Raw genomic sequence first — 18885 nt, 5'->3', positions numbered from 1 at the left:
TCCTAATTGGCCAAACAGTGGAAGTAGAAAAACAGTCAAAATCCGTTTGAAGCATAAAAAACAAAAATAGTTTTAATATATAGTTCTATTGCCCAGTCCTGCCCCCCCCCCCAAACTTAAGCACTTTGCATTAGGAAAAAACCTTCTAAGGTATGAATGCAAAGCAAAAATAAAGCTTGTATAATAATGGTTTCCAATAAGATAGATTCAAGTGGGTGGCCATAGTGGTCTGAAGCAGCACAACAAAACAAAATCAAAGTCCAGTGGCACCTTTAAGACCCACAAGGATTTATTCAAGGCGTGAGCTTTCGAGTCCATTCATAGTATGAAGAAGAGTGCTTGCACTCAAAAGCTCACACCTTGAATAAATCTTTGTGGGTCTTAAAGGTACCACTGGACTCTGACTTTGTTTTGCTGTGTTTCCAATAAGGTTAGTATAGAAGTCACTTAAGTTGTATGCTCCAAGATAACACAAGGACGCAAAAGAAGTCAAGATTCCTTGAAGAAGACTTAGGTTGAAATTGGCTGTATTCGCTTCGGCAGCACATATACTAAAATTGGAACGATACAGAGAAGATTAGCATGGCCCCTGCACAAGGATGACATGCAAATTCATGAAGCGTTTAAAAAAAAAAGAAATTGGCTGTATTGACTTTATTTTTTTGTTTTTTGGGAAATTATCCTACTTAAAAACCTTCTACATCAGGCTTTCTCAACCATGGTTTTGTGATGGCCTGGAAGGGCTTCCCAAATGGATGGGAGTGAACTGATTTGCTATACATTTTTAATTTGTTAAACATTTATTGGGTGATATGATCACATATAGTCATGATGGCCTGCCCCTGCCTCCCAAAATTGCCAATGATGGGCCTGGAGGGGGTGGGAAGTAGAGGGGCCTGGGTGGGCGTGTCCACAGCTCTGCTTCCTAACCATGTTATGCATGATTGTGCCACTTCTGGGGTTTCTTGAAACCTCAGTGTTTCAGAGGGTTCTCAATAGGACTCCAGGTGTGGTCTTACCAATGTGACATACAGTGGGACTATAACATTGGGTGTCTTTGGGGCTGTTGCAGGTGGGGGATTATTGTGCTCTTTGGGCAGAAAACCTTGCCTTCTTCGAAATGCTACTTGGGGCTCAAGCCATGGGAAGGATAGGAAGAGGCAGTAGGAGAGAAAATAGGGGCCATCAATCTCCCTTCACCAATCATTCAGTTCGTGTGGATCCAGGACTTCCTTGGGCGTCTCCAATACAAGCACTAACCAGGGCCAACCCTGCTTAGCTTCCAAGATCTGAGAAGACAGGGCTAGCCTGGGATGGGCTGGCCTCTTGTGAAATGGCAAAGGCAATTCCTCATGAGGCTTTCAAGGCCAGTTTGCCATCATCTACCTCTGCATAGCAAATACAGACTTCCTTGGAGGTCTCCCATCCAAATACTAGGTCAGGTCAGGGCAAACTCATTACACCCGTTCTTATAACCTACAAAATGTTCACCCTCAAATGAACAGCACTTCTGGTCACAGGTCTTCAGGGGGTGCGAGAAAGAAACCTCAGAGAATTCCAGATTGGTGACTGCCTGTGTTTTACTTGTTTTCAATATCATTGACTAAGCCACACTAAAATAGTTTCTTAAAAGGTTCCATAGCAAATTAGGTTTACATGCTGGCTTCCTGTCATAACATCCTGTGCCACAAAATCAGAAGCAAAACATCTGAGTGCTGCAAGAGTTTTTCAGAGTGACTTTATGAAACAGGGTTATTTATTAAAATATTTACAGCTTGCCTTTCCAGCCAATGGCAGTGGTTGAAGTGAGCAGTTAGCAAGAATGAAATAACCTTGAATAAATGCAGTTATGTTTCTCTGTGCGACCCAGAATTGTCACTCTTGTTTTATTGAACACTAGTAGTAAAGCCCGTTGCATACTGTAATACCCGTTGCATACTGTTGTATACCCGTTGCATACTGATCATGGTCTGGGGTCGGTTTTGTGCCTCACTTAGAAGCTGGCAACCCTAAGAGGAGGTCTTTCTATGCACAGCAGTCCTGACCCAAATAAGGTTCAAGCATACCTAGGAAGTGTGGAATTCCAGTATATGAACCTGTATCTATCTTGCAACCTTCTCCTCTCCACAATGTTTTCTTGACCTGAAATAGGCCAGGGGCACTATGTGGTTGGTTGGATGGCTGTGAAGGCATGATACCTTTTTGAGGCCCCACTTTCATGGAATATTTCCAACCCAGGGGTAGCCAACCTCCAGTTGGGGCTTGGAGAGCTCCTGGAATTACTGCTCATCTCCAGACTATAAAGATCAGCTCCATAGAAAGAAATAGCTGCTTTGCAGGGTGGGCTCTGAGGCATGGTACCCTTTGAAGCCCCACTTCCAATCCCCGCTTTCACTGGGCTTAGCTAGCACAATCTGTTACTTGGCTGGTGATGTCTGCCCTTCTGAATCCTGAGGCCGACTGAGGCAACTGCAGCCCCTGTTGTTGTCCACAAACCGAAATCGTAGCCTAATGAAGCTGGAAAACCAAAGTAACTCTGTCTATTTTCCTGTAAAGCTAAAGGTAAAGGTGAAGGTATCCCCTGTGCAAGCACCGAGTCATGTCTGACCCTTGGGGTGACGCCCTCTAGCGTTTTCATGGCAGACTCAATACGGGGTGGTTTGCCAGTGCCTTCCCCTTGCCAGTGCCTTCCCCTGTAAAGCTAGCTCCACTTGAAATTCTGGGCCTCTTATCCCTTTGATTTCATAGGACCTTCATGGCAAATTCTGATTTTTATTTACCAGACCAAGCTTGTGAAAAGACACTTCACAGCCCCTATGTCTCTCCAGCCAGTTGCTTGTTCACGATTTACAATTACAGAATTAAAATATTCCTTATTTAGATCTTTCTGCACTTTCAAGACTCTCAGGACCCTTGCTGGTCTGTCTGTCACTTTGAGCCCCAAAATAAAACTGTAAGGGCTGGGGAGGGCTGGTAAGGGCTGGGGAGCCCACAGTCCAGGTGGGACACATCTCCTGGAATTACAGCTCATCTCCAAACTATAAAGATCAGCTCTCCAGGCAGAAATGGCTGCTTTAGAGGGTGGACAGGGCTGTTGTGCAAAAGAAACATTTGAGCCTCCTACACGGGTTGTTGTGGAGATCAGTGGTCCCCAACCTGCGGTCCGCGGCCCGGTGCCAGGTCGCGGTTCCCTCTCCACGGGGTGGAGACTGCGATGGTCGCCTTGACGGATGATATCCGGCGCCAACTGGACTGAGGCGGATCCGCCATTCTCTTGTTATTAGACCTGTCAGCTGCATTTGATGTAGTCGACCACGAGGTATTGGTTCACCGCCTCGCTGGAACTGCGCTGAAATGGCTGGTCTCCTTTCTTCAGAACCAGACGCAGAGGGTTGCTGTCAGGTTCAGCCTCCTGCTCTCTGCCATGATTGAGCCAGGCTAACCAGAGTGACTCCATTTTCGTGTGTGTGTAACCTCCTATGTTTTATGACTCTGTAGTAACTCTTTGAACCTCTATCCTCCTTTGATGACCCTGAGCTTTTCACACTGCATTCTCCCCTGCTGTGATACTGTGTTGCAAGTACCCCTGTAAACATCTTATCTGCAAAGAGAGGCGCTAGTTCCACCAAGGCCGCAGAGTCAGGGAGGGTCTGGCAGGAAGCCCAGGATGGCACCTGGTGGGGGGAAGATTCCTCCCTGGGAACTGGGGACCGTTTGGGCAGGATAATTGTACTGATAACTGCTTGCTTTTCCTATACCAAACAGTCTTGACTTCAGATGTTAGAGGGATCAGAACTACTTCCAATTAAACCTTACTATTAAACCGGAAGCTTTGTTGTGAGTCTTTCTGCCTTTGACAGTTGCAGTGGGGGATGAGTTGTTGGGCCCCTGTGGGCTTCCTTGTGGGGTTCCGCAGGGAGCGATACTCTCTCCCACACTTTTTAACATCTATATGCCCAGCTGATCCAGGGCTACGGGCTGGGATGTCACCAATATGCAGATGACACCCAGCTCTACCTCCTAATGGACAGCCGGCAGGATTCCCGCCCCCCCCCCCCCGGATACATTTGCCAATTGTTTGGAAGCAGTGGCTGGATGGCTCAGGCAGAGTCACCTGAAACTCCACCCATCCAAGTTGGAGGTTCTGTGGCTCGGAAGAAGGGGTCAGGAAGTGCATCTCCATGCCTGGGTGATGCAATTAACAGCTGCTCCACTTGCCAGGAATTTGGGGTGACATTCGATGCCTCCATTTCTATGGAGGTTCAGGTCACTAAAGTAGCCCGGACAGCTTTTTTCCACCTTTGCCAGACCCGGCTACTAGCGCCCTCCCTGTCTTCGGACCACTTGGCCACAGTGATCCATGCAACGGTCACTTCCAGACTAGACTTCTGTAATTCGCTCTATGCTGGCATATCTTTGTCTTTGATCCGGAAGTTACAGCTGGTACAAAACGCGGCTACAAGGGTCCTCACTGGGAAATCTTGGAGGGCCCATATTCAGCCAGTGCTTCGTCATCTGCACTGGTTACCAATCTGTTTCCGGGTCAGATTCAAGGTATTGGTACTAAGCTTTAAGGCCATATGCAACCTGGGTCCCTTCTACCTGCGGGACCGCTTGGTTGCTTATGCTCCCCGCAGAGTTCTTCGCTCTGCGGGTATGAATCTACTGGCTGTCCCGGGCCCCCAGAAACTTCGCCTGGCCTTGACCCGGGCCAGGGCCTTTTTGGTTCTGGCCCCAACATGATGGAATGAGCTCCCAGAAGAGCTGAGAGCCCTGCGGGATTTGTCAGCTTTCCGCAGGGCCTGCAAGACGGAGCTCATCCACCAAGTGTATGGTTGAGGCCAGGGCAGTCCCAGCATTTCGATCAAGGATCCTCAGAGCTTACCATTTAGGCTCCCACTCTTACAGAAAGACAACTTACCCACTAGGCTGAACAAGACGGGATGAGTTGAGATATATGCCTTGCTGTTTTACTGTGTTTTGTTGATACATGGGGATTTTATTGGGGTGATGAGTTTTTATTGCTATGTATTAACCACTGTGAGCCCTTTTTGGTAGCGGTCTATACATCGAAAAATAAAATAAAATAAAAAATAAAATTGAACATAGTGAGAATGGTCACTTGTCCCCAAAGTCAAGTCAGGAGACTCAAAAAGCAGCTCAGGAGACTCAAAAAGCATGTCATATGACGGCCTCTTTGTAGTGACCCTGAATTTCCTTGATGATCTTCCGTCATAGTACTGACCAGGGCTGCTTGTGCTCAGCTTCTGAGATCTGACGAGATTGGCTTAGCCCGGGCCATCCACGTTAAGGCAAAATCATGACCCCTGCCATCCAACAGACGGTTGAAAAATGGATGTGATTTATTACATGGAAGGAAACACACCAGTATTGATTGCTGCCCTGTGGTGTCTCTCTCGCTCTCATTTGGACCTTACCACCCCTATTCTGAATGCTTCGTTCCTGAAGCTTTGTTTTAGTTCTTCCATCCAAATCCAAAGCCGAACTGGATCAAAAAAGGCACAAATATTGCTTGCCATAGCTAGAATTCCTTTCCAAACAGGTGGCCCTCCAGCCTGCTATGGGTCAGGGCTGCTGTGGCAGAAGAGGAGAGTTTAAAAGTGGAGAGGTCAAACATAGGACTTCTAGAGGCAAAACACAGGGGCTCCACTCCTTATGTCTTGCTTTTTACATAGAAAGATGGGGTAGACATGGAAGTGTGCGAACTGCTCTTAGGTTGTTGCCTCTGTCAATTTCATTTTGTATGTGACAGGAAGCTGTGAAATTGAGTGCGTGCTAAAGACATGTACTCCTGTGCCTGTTACAGCCAGCTGATGACTACCTTGTCGGGCTTTCAAGGCAAGGGACAATCAGAAGAGGCTTGCCCTTGCCCGCCTCTGCATAGCAACCTTGTACTCCCATCTAAGGGCTAACCAGGGCTAACCCTGCTGAGCTTCTGAGATCATGTAGTCTGCTGGCATCCCAGCCATAAAAGCTTGCAATGTAGTTAGAATCATAGCATCATAGAGTTGGAAGGGACCTCCTGGGTCATCTAGTCCAACCCCATTCACTATGCAGGATATTCACAACCCTATTGCTCATCCACTGTAACCTGCCACCCTCTTGAACCTTCACCCAATCAGCCTTCCCGTCAAATGGCTATCCAGCCTTTATTTACAAATTTCCAAAGGTGGAGAACCTGAGGAAGCGTGTTCCACTGAGAAACCGCTCTAACTGTCAGGAACTTCTTCCGGACGTTTACACGGAATTTTTAAAAATTAATTTCATCATGTTGGTTCATGTAAATCCATCCAGGGCAAGAGAGAACAACTCTGCTCCATCCTCTATATGGCAGCCTTTTAAATATTTGAAGATGGTTTTCATATCCCCTCTCAGAATCATAGAATCATAGAATCATAGAGTTGGAAGGGGCCATACAGGCCATCTAGTCCAACCCCCTTCTCAACGCAGGATCAGCCCAAAGCAAGATGAAGATTGAAGATGGCTATCAGTTCCCCTGGACACATTATGCACACATTGGATAATGCACTTTCAGTGCACCTTAGAAAATTATCTTCCGACGTGTACCTAATGGGTCCTGGTGAGACTGGGCTAGCCTTGGTCATCCAGGCCAGGGCAGAGGTGGTTTACCATTGCCTGCCTCTGCGTAGCAACCCTGGTCTTCCTTGGTGCTCTCCTCCCCAAGTACCAAACCAAGGGATAAGCCTGCTTAACTTCCAAGATGCGATGAGATCAGGCTGGCCTGGGTCATCCAGATCAGGGCCTAGTTATGCATATTTTTCTGCCAGTTACTGAGCACAAAAGAAACAGCAAGTGGAAACACAGACCCAATTTGAATTCAGTTGGAACATGGAAGCAAGAACAGAACCCAGAGGCTGAAAAGACAGTGGGACCTTGAAGCTCTGGGATCCCCCAATGGGGCCACGTGATTTGCCTTGGTTAATTATTAGGAATGTTGGGGAGAAATTGGGAAAGACCCATATGGAAGAATCAAGTAACCAGGCTTCTTTGGTGAAACCTATGAGAACTTTATTTGGAGGTCATGCCACACATACGCAGAAAAACCAACATAACTGAACTTCCTAAGAATTGGAACTTTGATTTTTTGAAGACAGCACGTTTCAGGCTGCTGTTGATATTGTCAGGTAGCCACCTGATTTGCTTGACAACAGTTCCAGAACTTCCCACAGAGATTTGTTCTAAATTTCCCCACCCTCCTTAGGCTCCACCACAAAATCTTTCCAGATATTTCCCAACCCAGAGCTAACAACCCTAAAACCGATAACAGACAGGTTCATATCCCTAAGGAGAGAGCTCCAAAGTTTGGGTGCCACCACCGATGAATTTCTTTCTTAGGACAATTGAAGAAGGGCAAGGTCATAAGAGGGAAGATGGTCCTTAAGCGATCTTGTCCCCACCTTATACTTGCATTTCTGGTAGATCTCTGGGGCATTTCTTGCAAAGTGAACATTCCGGCCTCTGCACATGACGTCACCTGCATCCATGCCTACATTCTCCATTTTAAAGCACTTCTTCGGGAATTGCATAGGCCTATTATGCATGGCTGCTGAAACGGCGGCATAGAGAACATGGAGGAGGAAGAAGCGAAGCAAACCGCTTACTCACGGGACGGAATGCAATGATGGCAAAACCCAAAGTATCCGATTATGCACGCGGCTACTCTGGAGCTGCTTCTGGTTGCACCCTGGTCCCGGGAAGCTCCACTTTCTTCCGCATCTCACTAATGCGGCTTTTTTTGCGGCATACGTTGACTCTGTGCCCAGTTGCCACCTGCAGCGTGCATAATTGGTGATTTTAGCCAACACCATTCCACCCCAAATGCAAACCTTCCACTCTGTGCATAAAGTGGATTCAACAAAAGTGGTGAATAAAGTGGATTCACCAACGTAAAAAGGGCGAGCGACCGGACAGCAACCTGCAGGCAACCAGCAGAGAGAAGGTATGGAGGCTCAAACACATTAAAGTTGCCTGCTTCATCCTGCCCTCACACCCATCTCCCTCTCCCTTGTTCCTGAGGACACAAATTTCTTTTAATAAATGGTGACGTGCCTGAAGAAACGAATAGGCAGACATGCGTGTAGGTGATCCCAGAAATAAAATAATATTTTATTCAACAAAGTGTGCCTCTTGAAAGTTTTCTCCCTCCCCCCAAATCTGGAACAATATTAATTTTCTAATTTATCAAAGGACTTGTGATCCCATAAGGGGTGGCGTCCAAACAGAACTACGCATCTATGATTCCATGCATAGGCCTTGCAATGGAGAAATATGATTTTTTTTTAAATAGCGGGCATCGCAGGGCCTTTAAACTGTGGGAGAAAGGGGATTGGTTGCCTGAACTGATTGACAGGTGGACGCACACCGCGTATAAAGTGTATTGCTCTCTTCTGCCATTTCCAGCAGCAGCTGGGGAGGGTTAGACACAAGAAGAGAAGGCAGACAAAGGCAGATCTGAGCACACGCTAACCCGGAGCCCCTCCCTACCCCCACCCCGAGGCCCATTATCAGCCTTTTGGAGACGGAGGGCATGTTGACATGACCAAATATGGTAGTATCACCTGATAAATGTTTAACAAATATTAATAATATATGCAGAATTAATTAACTCCCACCCATCCGGGAAAGGCTTCTAGGGCCATCAAGAAACTCCAGGATTTGAGAAAACCATGTTTGAGAAAGTCTGCCCTAGATGAACAAGAGGTCCAGACCAGAAATTGCTTCAGCACAAATGTGGTGGTTCACACCTGCTTTTTGCACATTTGGGAGGACGTGGTAACAGTTGGTGGACTCTGAGAGTCTTTTTGGAATGTGAGGCCTAAGCGCAGCTGTCCCCCCCTCCCCACTCTGCTTTTTATTTGATGTACCTTTGATATGTTGCAAAGAATGAGGAAGTTTTCCAGTAGCTCTTAAGCCCTGCCTCTTCACACAGCTTTTATCCAACGTGTGCTATTCATTTGCCTAATGCCCGCTAATGCCCGCTTTGGGGGATAAAACCATGGGGCTGAAGAGGAAGAAGACGGTTGAAGAATGTGGCTTTATCTCTGGGGTATAACTGGACAGAGAGATTTTTGAGCTATAATTGAATGCCTTGAGCAATTTAAGAATCCTTCCCAGTGAATTTTGGGTTCTAAAAGTGTTGACTTGAATGCAAACCGGTGTCCTCACAACTTCCTTACTCTAGCCAGGGAACTCTAAACACTCGGAAGACATCCGTTCAGCACGGCATAAAGAAAAATACTCCTTTATATGCTAAGCTCAATTATTTAAATTCTGCAGTTGTTTTTCAAAAAGAGAAAGGGAGAAAACAGAGGGTTTTTTTGGTGGTCGTGGGGTTAATTTAAAAATACTGGTGCAATCCTAGCCACCCACAAACAGCTACGTGTGGCCTTTTTTGGCCACGTGCCCCTCAAGGTTGGCAAGGATGGCTACCAGCTGCTTGCCTTGAGGTTTATACAGCTGTTCTGGAGGGAGAAAGCAGAATGGTCGAATGTGTCGAATTACAAATATCTTGTACCACATGGACAGAGGAAGGTCAAATATGAAAACGTTTTGTCCAAGAGAGAAACAGGTGGAAATGTGCCGGTACAGTTTTTTACAGTGTTTTAAGGTGCATTGGGGCTGTAGTGCAAACAGGCACTGCATGGAAACAACACAAATAACAAGAGTTTGTTTTCCTAGACTGGAATGGAGCCATTTATATTGCTTTCATCTTGCTCATTATTTTTTAGAAATCCAGCAGGAAGGACAGGCCCTAATTTACTAGAAAATCTGGCTGTGTGTTAAAGAATTCCAGCCCAGCAGGATTGTGAACTTTTCCCCCACCCCCTCTGCAGCTTCCAATACTGTTAATACTGTCACGTGTGCTTGTTTTCATCTGTCATCTACATTGCAGAAATGTAGTCTAGACTAGCTCACTATCGTCAGATCTTGGAAGCTAAAAATGGTCAGTATTTGGAAGAGAAACTGTCAAGGGATACCTGGATCGTGACATGGAAGCATGCAAACTCTAAATCTGCTGTGACTCGAAGTCCAAAACAAAACACCACCTCATTCTACAGGTTGCGTAGACCAAGTGATTGCTTGCTATGGAAGTACTTGGAAATTCCTGTTATACATCATGGCTGACCTCCTTGGATCAGCAGAGAAGACTAAGAGTCCAGGAGCAGCTGAAACAGTAACAAAATCTGTGGCAGGGGAGTTATTTATTATCTTTGTGGATGAGTCACAGATCCAGACTCAGTGCTTTGAGGTCTAAAAGAGACTAATTTTTACTAGAAAGATTATTTACAAATACATATCATATCCATCTGCTTTAGTCTCCTTACTGAAACAGTACAAAAAAGCTTATAAGATAGTTACAAAGAAAAACACATTGCAAGCCTTTATGGCTGTGCTGCAGGCAGACCACATTTATTTATTTATTTATTTTTATATTTATATTTTTATACCGCCCTTCCCTACGGCTCTGGGCGGTTTACATAAAACATTTTTGAACATTCACATAGAACACTGTCAAAATCAATATCAAAATCAATATAACAGTATAACAATAACAACAACATATCAACTGGAACAATTAGAACGGCACTTCAACAATAACTTGACAATCCCTCAGTCGGTTCGTTCCCTCAGTCTGGGGGGCACCTGTAGGTGTTATGGCTCAGCCAGCCCCACCAAATGCCTGGTGGAAGAGCTCCTTTTTGCAGGCCCTGCGGAATTGTGGAAGTTCCGGCAGGGCCCTGATCTCTTCGGGGAGCTCATTCCACCAGGTGGGGGTCAGGACCGAGAAGGCTCTGGCCCTTGTTGAGGCCCAATGTGCCTCTTTAGGGCCAGGGATCCGTAGCCAGTTGGAGGTGGCGGAGCGTAGAGCTCTTCTGGGGGTATAGGCAGGGAGGCGGTCTCTCAGATACACTGGGCCCAGACCAGGCCTTAAAGGTGGCCTTAAAGGCCTTAAAGGTGATTACCAAAACCTTATGCTTTAATCCGGAATTCAAATGGGAGCCAACCAAGTTCTTGAAGTACCGGCTGGATATGTGATCTCCATGATGTCTTACTGAGAATCCTGGCCGCGGCATTCTGCACCAGTTATAGTTTCCGGATCAAGGATAAGCGTAGACCTGCATAGAGCGAGTTGCAGAAGTCCAGTCTGGAGGTGACCATTGCATGGATCACTATGGCGAGGTGCTCTGGTTCCAGGTAGGGCGCTAGTAGTTTGGCTTGGCAGAGGTGGTAAAATGCCAGCCGTGCTACCTTCGTGACCTGGGCTTCCATTGTAAGGGAAGCATCCAGGATCACACCCAGGTTCCTGGCGGAGTGAGTCACTAGGAGCTGCACACCATCCAGGATGGGCAGGCGCGCTTCCTCCCATTGTCCCTTCCTACCCAAACACAGGACCTCCATCTTTGCAGGATTGAGCTTCAGATGACTCTGCGTGATCCATTTTGTCACTGCTTCCAGGCATCTGGCTAAAGATTCTGGGGGGGAGTCAGGGCAGTCATCCATCAGGAGGAAGAGCTGGGTGTCATCTGCGTATTGGTGGCAACCCAGCCCAAACCTCCGCACCAGCTGAGCAAGAGGGCGCATGAAGATATTAAATAGGATAGGAGAGAGGACTGCTCCTTGTGGGACTCCACATGTGAGCATGTGACGACTAGATACTCTCTCTCCTATTGCTATCCTCTGTCTGCGACCCTGGAGGAAGGAGATCAGCCATTTGAGGGCTGTCCCCCGTATCCCAGCGTCGGCAAGGCGGTGAGCTAGGAGCTCATGATCGACTGTCAAATGCTGCCGACAGGTCTAATAGTATCAGCAGCGCTGACTCGCCTCGGTCCAGGTGGCGGCGGAGGTCATCCATCAGGGCGACTAGCGTTGTCTCCACCCCATGGCCAGGCCGGAAGCCTGACTGAAATGGATCAAGGGCTGAAGTTTCTTCCAGGAATGCTGATATTTGGCCCGCAGCAGCCCTTTCAACCAACTTCCCCAGAAACACCAGATGCGAGACGGGGCGGTAGTTGTCAGGCTCCTGCGGAATCAAGGATGCTTTTTTGAGCAACGGGCATACCACTGCCTCTTTTAATCCCTCCGGGAATTCTCCTGTTGAAAGGGAGAGGTTGATTATTTCCCGGAGGGGAGCTCCTATTCTTAGGTCTGCTGTTTTTAGGAGCCACGATGGACATGGGTCTAGAGGGCAAGTGGTTGGCCTCGTTGTTGCTAGCATCCTGTCCATCTAATGAGAGTCGTCTGAAGTAACTCATTGTTCTCTCCAAAGACGGCCAAGGAGCCTCCAGTTAACTTTCTGTGTCCAAAGTTGGAGGGAGGTCATGGCGGAGAGTCAAGATTTTGTCTGCGAAGTGACTAGCAAATGCCTCACAACTAATGTCCAATTGGCTATTGTTTTGGCGCCCTTCATCAAGGGCGGTGAGAGATTGGACTACCCTAAATAGTTGTGCTGGGCGTGAGTGTGCAGACGCGATGCTAGTCGAGTAAATGTTACATTTCATTGACTTCACCGCCATCTCATAGGCTCTTAACTGCATTCTATAAGATGCTCTTGATTCTTCGTCGCGAGTCTTCCTCCAAACTCGCTCTAGTCGTCTCAGTTCCCGTTTCTTCTCACGGAGATCCTCAGTGTACCATGGGGCCTGCTTGAGATGGGGACGGAGAGGACATCTGGGAGCTGAGAGCCAGTTTGGTGTAGTGGTTAGGAGTGCGGACTTCTAATCTGGCATGCTGGGTTCGATTCTGCGCTCCCCCACATGCAACCAGCTGGGTGACCTTGGGCTCGCCACGGCACTGATAAAACTGTTCTGACCGGGCAGTGATATCAGGGCTCTCTCAGCCTCACCTACACCACAGGGTGTCTGTTGTGGGGAGAGGAATGGGAAGGCGACTGTAAGCCGCTTTGAGCCTCCTTCGGGTAGGGAAAAGCGGCATATAAGAACCAACTCTTCTTCTTCTTCTATCTCATCAATGGCGGCCAGCAATCTTTCATGCCAGTCACTGACCAGTCCATCTAGAGAAGTGCCGGGAGGCATTGGGTCCCGCAGAGCATTCAGGAATCCAATCGGATCCATAAGTCTCCATGAGCAAGCTGAAATTTGCTCTACGAAATACGCTTGCAGGGCTTTGTTGTTGATGGACCTGGCGTTGCACAGCATCAGTGTCAGAGGTGGGTTGTTCACCTTTGCCTCCACCCTAGTGGCCCGAGAGATGGGGCGGAGGTTAGAAGGAGTTCGAGCATGGTCATTTCTCAAGCCCCTTCTATTGTCTGGCCTCCTCCCACCGCTGTCCCTGCCTTTTCCCCTTATTATTGGAATCCCTGACCCCTTGTTGTTATTATGCCCTTATTTGGGCTCAATGATTGAGAGGTGTCTATGTCTGATGTTGTGTTCCTCCTTGGTTTGTCAACTGCTTAACTTCTAGGGTTGTGCCCTGGTTCTTGTTTCTTTTTTGGTTGCTTTGGCTTGGATGCTTTAGCTTTTTCTGTTTCAGTTGATCGGTTTTGGTTGTTTCAGTTGGATTCCAGAGGGATGACCCAGATCGTCTATTATGACACCTCAGGGCTACCCAATCTGGAGTTAATTTGTTACTAGGGTGTTGTGTACATTCTATTGGATCTTATTCAGGTGGGATGAATCATAGAATCATAGAGCTGGAAGGGGCCATACAGGCCATCTAGTCCAAACCCCTGCTCAACGCAGGATTAGCCCTAAGCATCTTAAGCATCCAAGAAAAGTGTGTATCCAACCTTTGCTTGAAGACTGCCAGTGAGGGGGAGCTCACCACCTCCTTAGGCAGCCTATTCCACTGCTGAACTACTCTGACTGTGAAAAACTTTTTCCTGATATCTAGCCTATATCGTTGTGCTTGAAGTTTAAACCCATTACTGCGTGTCCTCTCCTCTGCAGCCAACAGAAACAGCATCCTGCCCTCCCCCAAGTGACAACCTTTCAAATACTTAAAGAGGGCTATCATGTCCCCTCTCAACCTCCTTTTCTCCTGGCTGAACATTCCCAAGTCCCTCAACCTATCTTCATAGGGCTTGGTCCCTTGGCCCCAGATCATCTCCGTCGCTCTCCTCTGTACCCTTTCAATTTTATCTACGTCCTTCTTGAAGTGAGGCCTCCAGAACTGCACACAGTACTCCAAGTGTGGTCTGACCAGTGCCGTATACAATGGGGCTATGACATCTTGTGATTTTGATGTGATGCCTCTGTTGATACAGCCCAAAATGGCATTTGCCTTTTTTACCGCTCCATCACACTGCCTGCTCATGTTTAGTTTACAATCCACAAGTACCCCAAGGTCTCGTTCACACACAGTGTTACCTAGAAGCGTATCCCCCATCCAGTAGGCATGCTTTTCATTTTTTTGACCCAGAATCAGAACTTTACACTTATCTTTATTAAATTGCATCTTGTTCTCATTTGCCCATTTTTCCATTGTGTTCAGATCTCATTGAACTCTGTCTCTATCTTCCAGAGTATTTGCCAGTCCTCCCAATTTGGTGTCACCTGCAAACTTGATGAGTAGTCCCTCCACCCCCTCATCTAGATCATTAATAAATATGTTAAAAAGTACTGGGCTAAGCACCGAGCCCCGAGGTACCCCGCTACTCACCTCTCTCCAGTCTGATGAAACACCATTGACAACAACTCTTTGAGTGCGGTTCTCTAACCAATTCCCTATCCACCTGACTATCTGAAAATCCAGATTGCAGTCCTTCAATTTATCCATCAGAACATCATGGGGAACCTTGTCAAAAGCTTTACTAAAATCCAAGTAGATGACATCAACCGAATTTCCCCGATCCAGCAAACCTGTTACTTGGTCAAAAAAGGAAACCAGGTTGGTCTGGCAGGACCTGGTGGAGACAAATCCATGCTGACTTCCTTGGATCACCAAATTGTCCTCCAGATGTTTGCAGATCGCTCCCTTTAATATCTGCTCCATTATCTTCCCCACAACAGAGGTCAGACTTACTGGTCTGTAGTTTCCCAGGTCATCCTTCCTCCCTTTTTTGAAGATCGGAATAACATTTGCTCTCTTCCAGTCCTCCGGGACATCTCCAGTTCTTAAAGAGGTTCCGAAGATGATGGACAAGGGCTGTGCAATTTCTCTGGAAAGTTCTTTGAGTACTCTCGGGTGCATTTCATCCGGACCAGGGGATTTGAACTCCTCCAGTGCAGCTAAATGCCTCTCGACAACCTCTCTATCCATGTTAACCTGCCACCCAGACACTGTCCTTTGGCTATGGCCATCTCTAGATGTGCCTAAACACTTTGACCCATGGGAAAAAACAAATGTAAAATAGGCACTAAGCCTTTCTGCTTTCTCTGCATCTTCCATTAGAGTTTGTCCATCCACACCCAACAGTGGACCTATTGCCTCCTTTACTTTACATTTGCTCCTCACATAACTGAAAAATCTTTTCTTGTTACAATGGGCTTCCCTGGCCAATCTTAGCTCACTCTCAGCTTTGGCCTTTCTGATGATTGATCTACAGTGCCTAGTAACCTGTAGGTACTCTTCTTTAGAGCTCTGTCCTTCCCTCCATTTCCTGAACATTTTCCTTTTCTTTCTTAGTTCCTCTTGAAGTTCTCTGTTCATCCAAATAGGCTTCTTAGAGCTCCTGCAGTGTTTTCGTCTTTCTGGGATAGTCATTGATTGAGCATGCAATAGCTCCTGTTTGAGTAGCACCCACCCTTCACATGCTCCCTTCCCTTCCAGCATTCTCGTCCATGGTATGACACTCATCATGTCTCTGAGTTTATTAAAGTTTGCCCTACAAAAATCCAACATCCGCATCTGGCTACAAGCTTCCTTGGCTCCCCATCTCAAAAGGAATTCTATGAGGACATGGTCACTTCCCCCTAGGGTCCCCACCTCCTTCACCTCATCCACCAACTCTTGCCTGTTGGTCAGTATTAAGTCCAGTATGGCTGAACCTCTTGTGGGTTCATCTACCATTTGATAAATGAAATTGTCAGCCAGGCAGGTCAGAAAGTTGCATGACTGGGGACGCTTCGCAGAGTTTGTTTCCCAGCACACATCTGGGAAATTGAAGTCACCCATGATGACAAGGTCCTGCCGCTTGGATATTTTCTCAAGCTGCTCACAAAGTGCAGCATCCACATCCTCTCATTGGTCAGGCGGTCGGTAGCAGACACCAACCACCACACCGTTTGTTTTCCGCTCGCTTATTTTCACCCAGATGCTTTCCACTGTAGATATGCTCTCCACTAGAATTTCCTGACAGGTAAGCCCTTTCCTCACATACAGTGCCACTCCTCCACCTCTTCGATCTATTCTGTTTTTTCTGAACAGTTCATATCCATCCACCATTACATTCCAGTCATGAGAATCATTCCACCAAGTTTCTGTGATGCCTACTAGATCATACCTTTCCATCAGCATGAGAAGTTCCAGCTCTTCCTTTTTATTGCCAATGCTTCGGGTGTTAGTATAAAGACATCTGAATCCTTTTACTTTTGGTTCCCTATGAGCTGGCCTTGCCGGTTGGGCTGCCTCCGATTGTTTTCCTTCCATACACTCCCTATGTTGATCGTCTCCTTCCCCTAGTGGCTTTAGTTTAAAGCTCTCCTGATGAATCTCCCCAGGTTCCTGCCAAACACATTCTTCCCCAGTTTCGATAAGTGCAGTCCATCAGGTGCTAGTAGGCCTTCCTCAAGAAAGCCTATCCCATGGTCCCAGAAACCAAATCTCTCCTGCCGGCACCAACTACGCAGCCAGTGATTCACCTCCATTATCTTCCTCTCCCGACGCATTCCTCTTCCCTTGACAGGCAAGATTGAAGAGAATACCACTTGTGCCCCCATTTGCTTGAGCTTCCTCCCCAGATCTTGATAGTCTTTTTTAATAGGAGCGATGGTATTCAGGGACATGTCATTCGTTCCCACATGGACCATCACAAATGGGTAGCGATCCGTATATTTGAGGAGTTTGGGCAGCCGTTCTGAAGCATCTTTAATTTTCGCCCCTGGCAAGCAACACACCTCTCGGGTTAGGGGGTCGGGCCCAGCCACATGGCGATCCATTCCTCTTAGCAGGGAGTCTCCAATTACCAGTACTCTCCTTTTTTTTTTCTTCTCAACTCCATTTCCTTCTGTCCCCGTGGCCTCTTCCCTTTGTCTTGGACTTTGTTTTGGGACGTCTTCCCTCGTTGACACTTGCACCTCCTCTGCAAGAGCCTGAAGTCTATTCTGGAGCTCCAAAGGCCCTGAGAACTGTCTCGCTCTTCGCCGTTGAGTCTTTTTCCGAACTGTCTGCAGAGGCTCCCTATTGTGGTCAATCTCCTTATCCTCTTCAGGACTAGTTGTATTCTCTTTATTCCGAGTTGCAGGGCTCTGGTCTATGAACTCCTCCCCTTCCTTACTTTGGGTCAGAGTAATAATTCTGTTTTCTAATCCCCTAATCTTTTCCTCCAAAAGTCTTACCAGCTTACACTTGGGGCAGCTGTAGTCCATCTTGTCTTCTGGGAGGAAGGCAATCATGTCACACTCATTGCAGATGATGGGATGAGTGTCCTGGAGTTCCATTGTAATGTCTAGGCAGTGCAAGTACTAGGGAAATATAATCTACTGATTCTAATTGCTCAGCCAAGAACCCCTTTGTCTCTCGCCCTTCGGCTCACGCCAAAGGCTCGCGCCTCTGGCGAGGAGCAGCCCTTTTTAAGCCTCCCAACAATTACCCAGAAATCACCTCGCCCAGGTTTCATTTCAGGTTATTATAATTATTAATTGGGGTATGGTTGGTAGTGTTAGGGGCATGATTTGTGGTGATTAGAGGGCCATGATTTGAATGATCAATTTAGTTTGTATTAATTTGAGTGATATCTATGGGATTTGATAATGCCTAATTTCCCTTCCCCCCCCCCCAAGTTTCATCCCTTCCTTTTTTCTCCCTGTTACTATTTTCTGCCTGGTTTCATGTTTATTCCTCTCCCCCTCCCCCTCCCCCTCCCTTCCCTCCTTCTCCTGTGCGTGCAATGTTTCCCACTAAGATTTTCCCGCCCAGCTATCCCCGTGCAATTTTCCTGCCTATCCCTCCTTCTCCCTTTTCCTTTTCCCCCTCCTCCTCCCTTCTCTTGGTACAGTTTCCCCGCGCCATTTTCCTGCCCGTAGTTGTTTGTTTGTTTGTTTTCTCCCCCCCCCTTGTTCCTTGATCTCTTCCTCTCCCTCTTTCTCCCCGTATGCTACGCTCCGTTTAGTGATTTCCTCCTTCCGTCCCCCCTTCTGCATCATCGACAAACAGTTTTAGTTTGATACCACCCTCCCCAATCCCCCCTCTCCTGCAAGTAGTTTCAGTCTGATTCTTCTCTCCAATAAATTGATTGGTAATTCTCTCCTCTCTCCGTTGCTCCCCCCCCCCACACGTTGGTTCCCTCCTGTCCTTCTGGGTCTTTCTGGGTCAACAATCAGCTTTAGCTTTAGTTTGATCTTCCCCCGATCCACCCCCCTCCCCCCTGCAAGCAATTTCGGTCTGATCCTCTGCAATAAATTGACTGCTAATTTCCCCTCTCTGCTTCACCCACCCCCCAACTGTCAGTTCCAGGCTAATTCCCCCCCCCCCAACCAGCCCGGTCAGTCCTTCCTTTCTGGGCTCTCCAGCCGCACGGCAGGGTCGTGTGCTGGTCTCGGGTTGTTCTCGGAAAGGCACAGGCAGGGGCCTGCAGGTTGGGGCCGAGCCAGCTCTCCGCGGCGTCAGATGCCCACACATGACCAGCTGGAGAGAGCTGAGAGCCTAATGAAGTCGACTCCTTGCTTCATCAAAGCATACTTCTTTTCCTGAACAAGCAGGACGTTGGTGGGAGCCTGCCTTAAA

General features: G+C 47.4%; 1 non-coding gene across 1 annotated transcript; it reads left to right on the top strand.

Moving 5' to 3' along the window:
- Positions 1–527: 527 nt before the first annotated feature.
- Positions 528–634, top strand: LOC143828032 (U6 spliceosomal RNA). Its single transcript, XR_013227484.1, has one exon. It is a non-coding gene; the product is annotated as a U6 spliceosomal RNA (small nuclear RNA).
- The last annotated feature ends 18251 nt before the right edge of the window (positions 635–18885 follow it).

The sequence above is a fragment of the Paroedura picta genome, chromosome 1, assembly GCF_049243985.1.
Source record: "Paroedura picta isolate Pp20150507F chromosome 1, Ppicta_v3.0, whole genome shotgun sequence".
Taxonomy (NCBI): domain Eukaryota; kingdom Metazoa; phylum Chordata; class Lepidosauria; order Squamata; family Gekkonidae; genus Paroedura; species Paroedura picta.
This window is presented reverse-complemented; position numbering and strand designations above follow the sequence as displayed.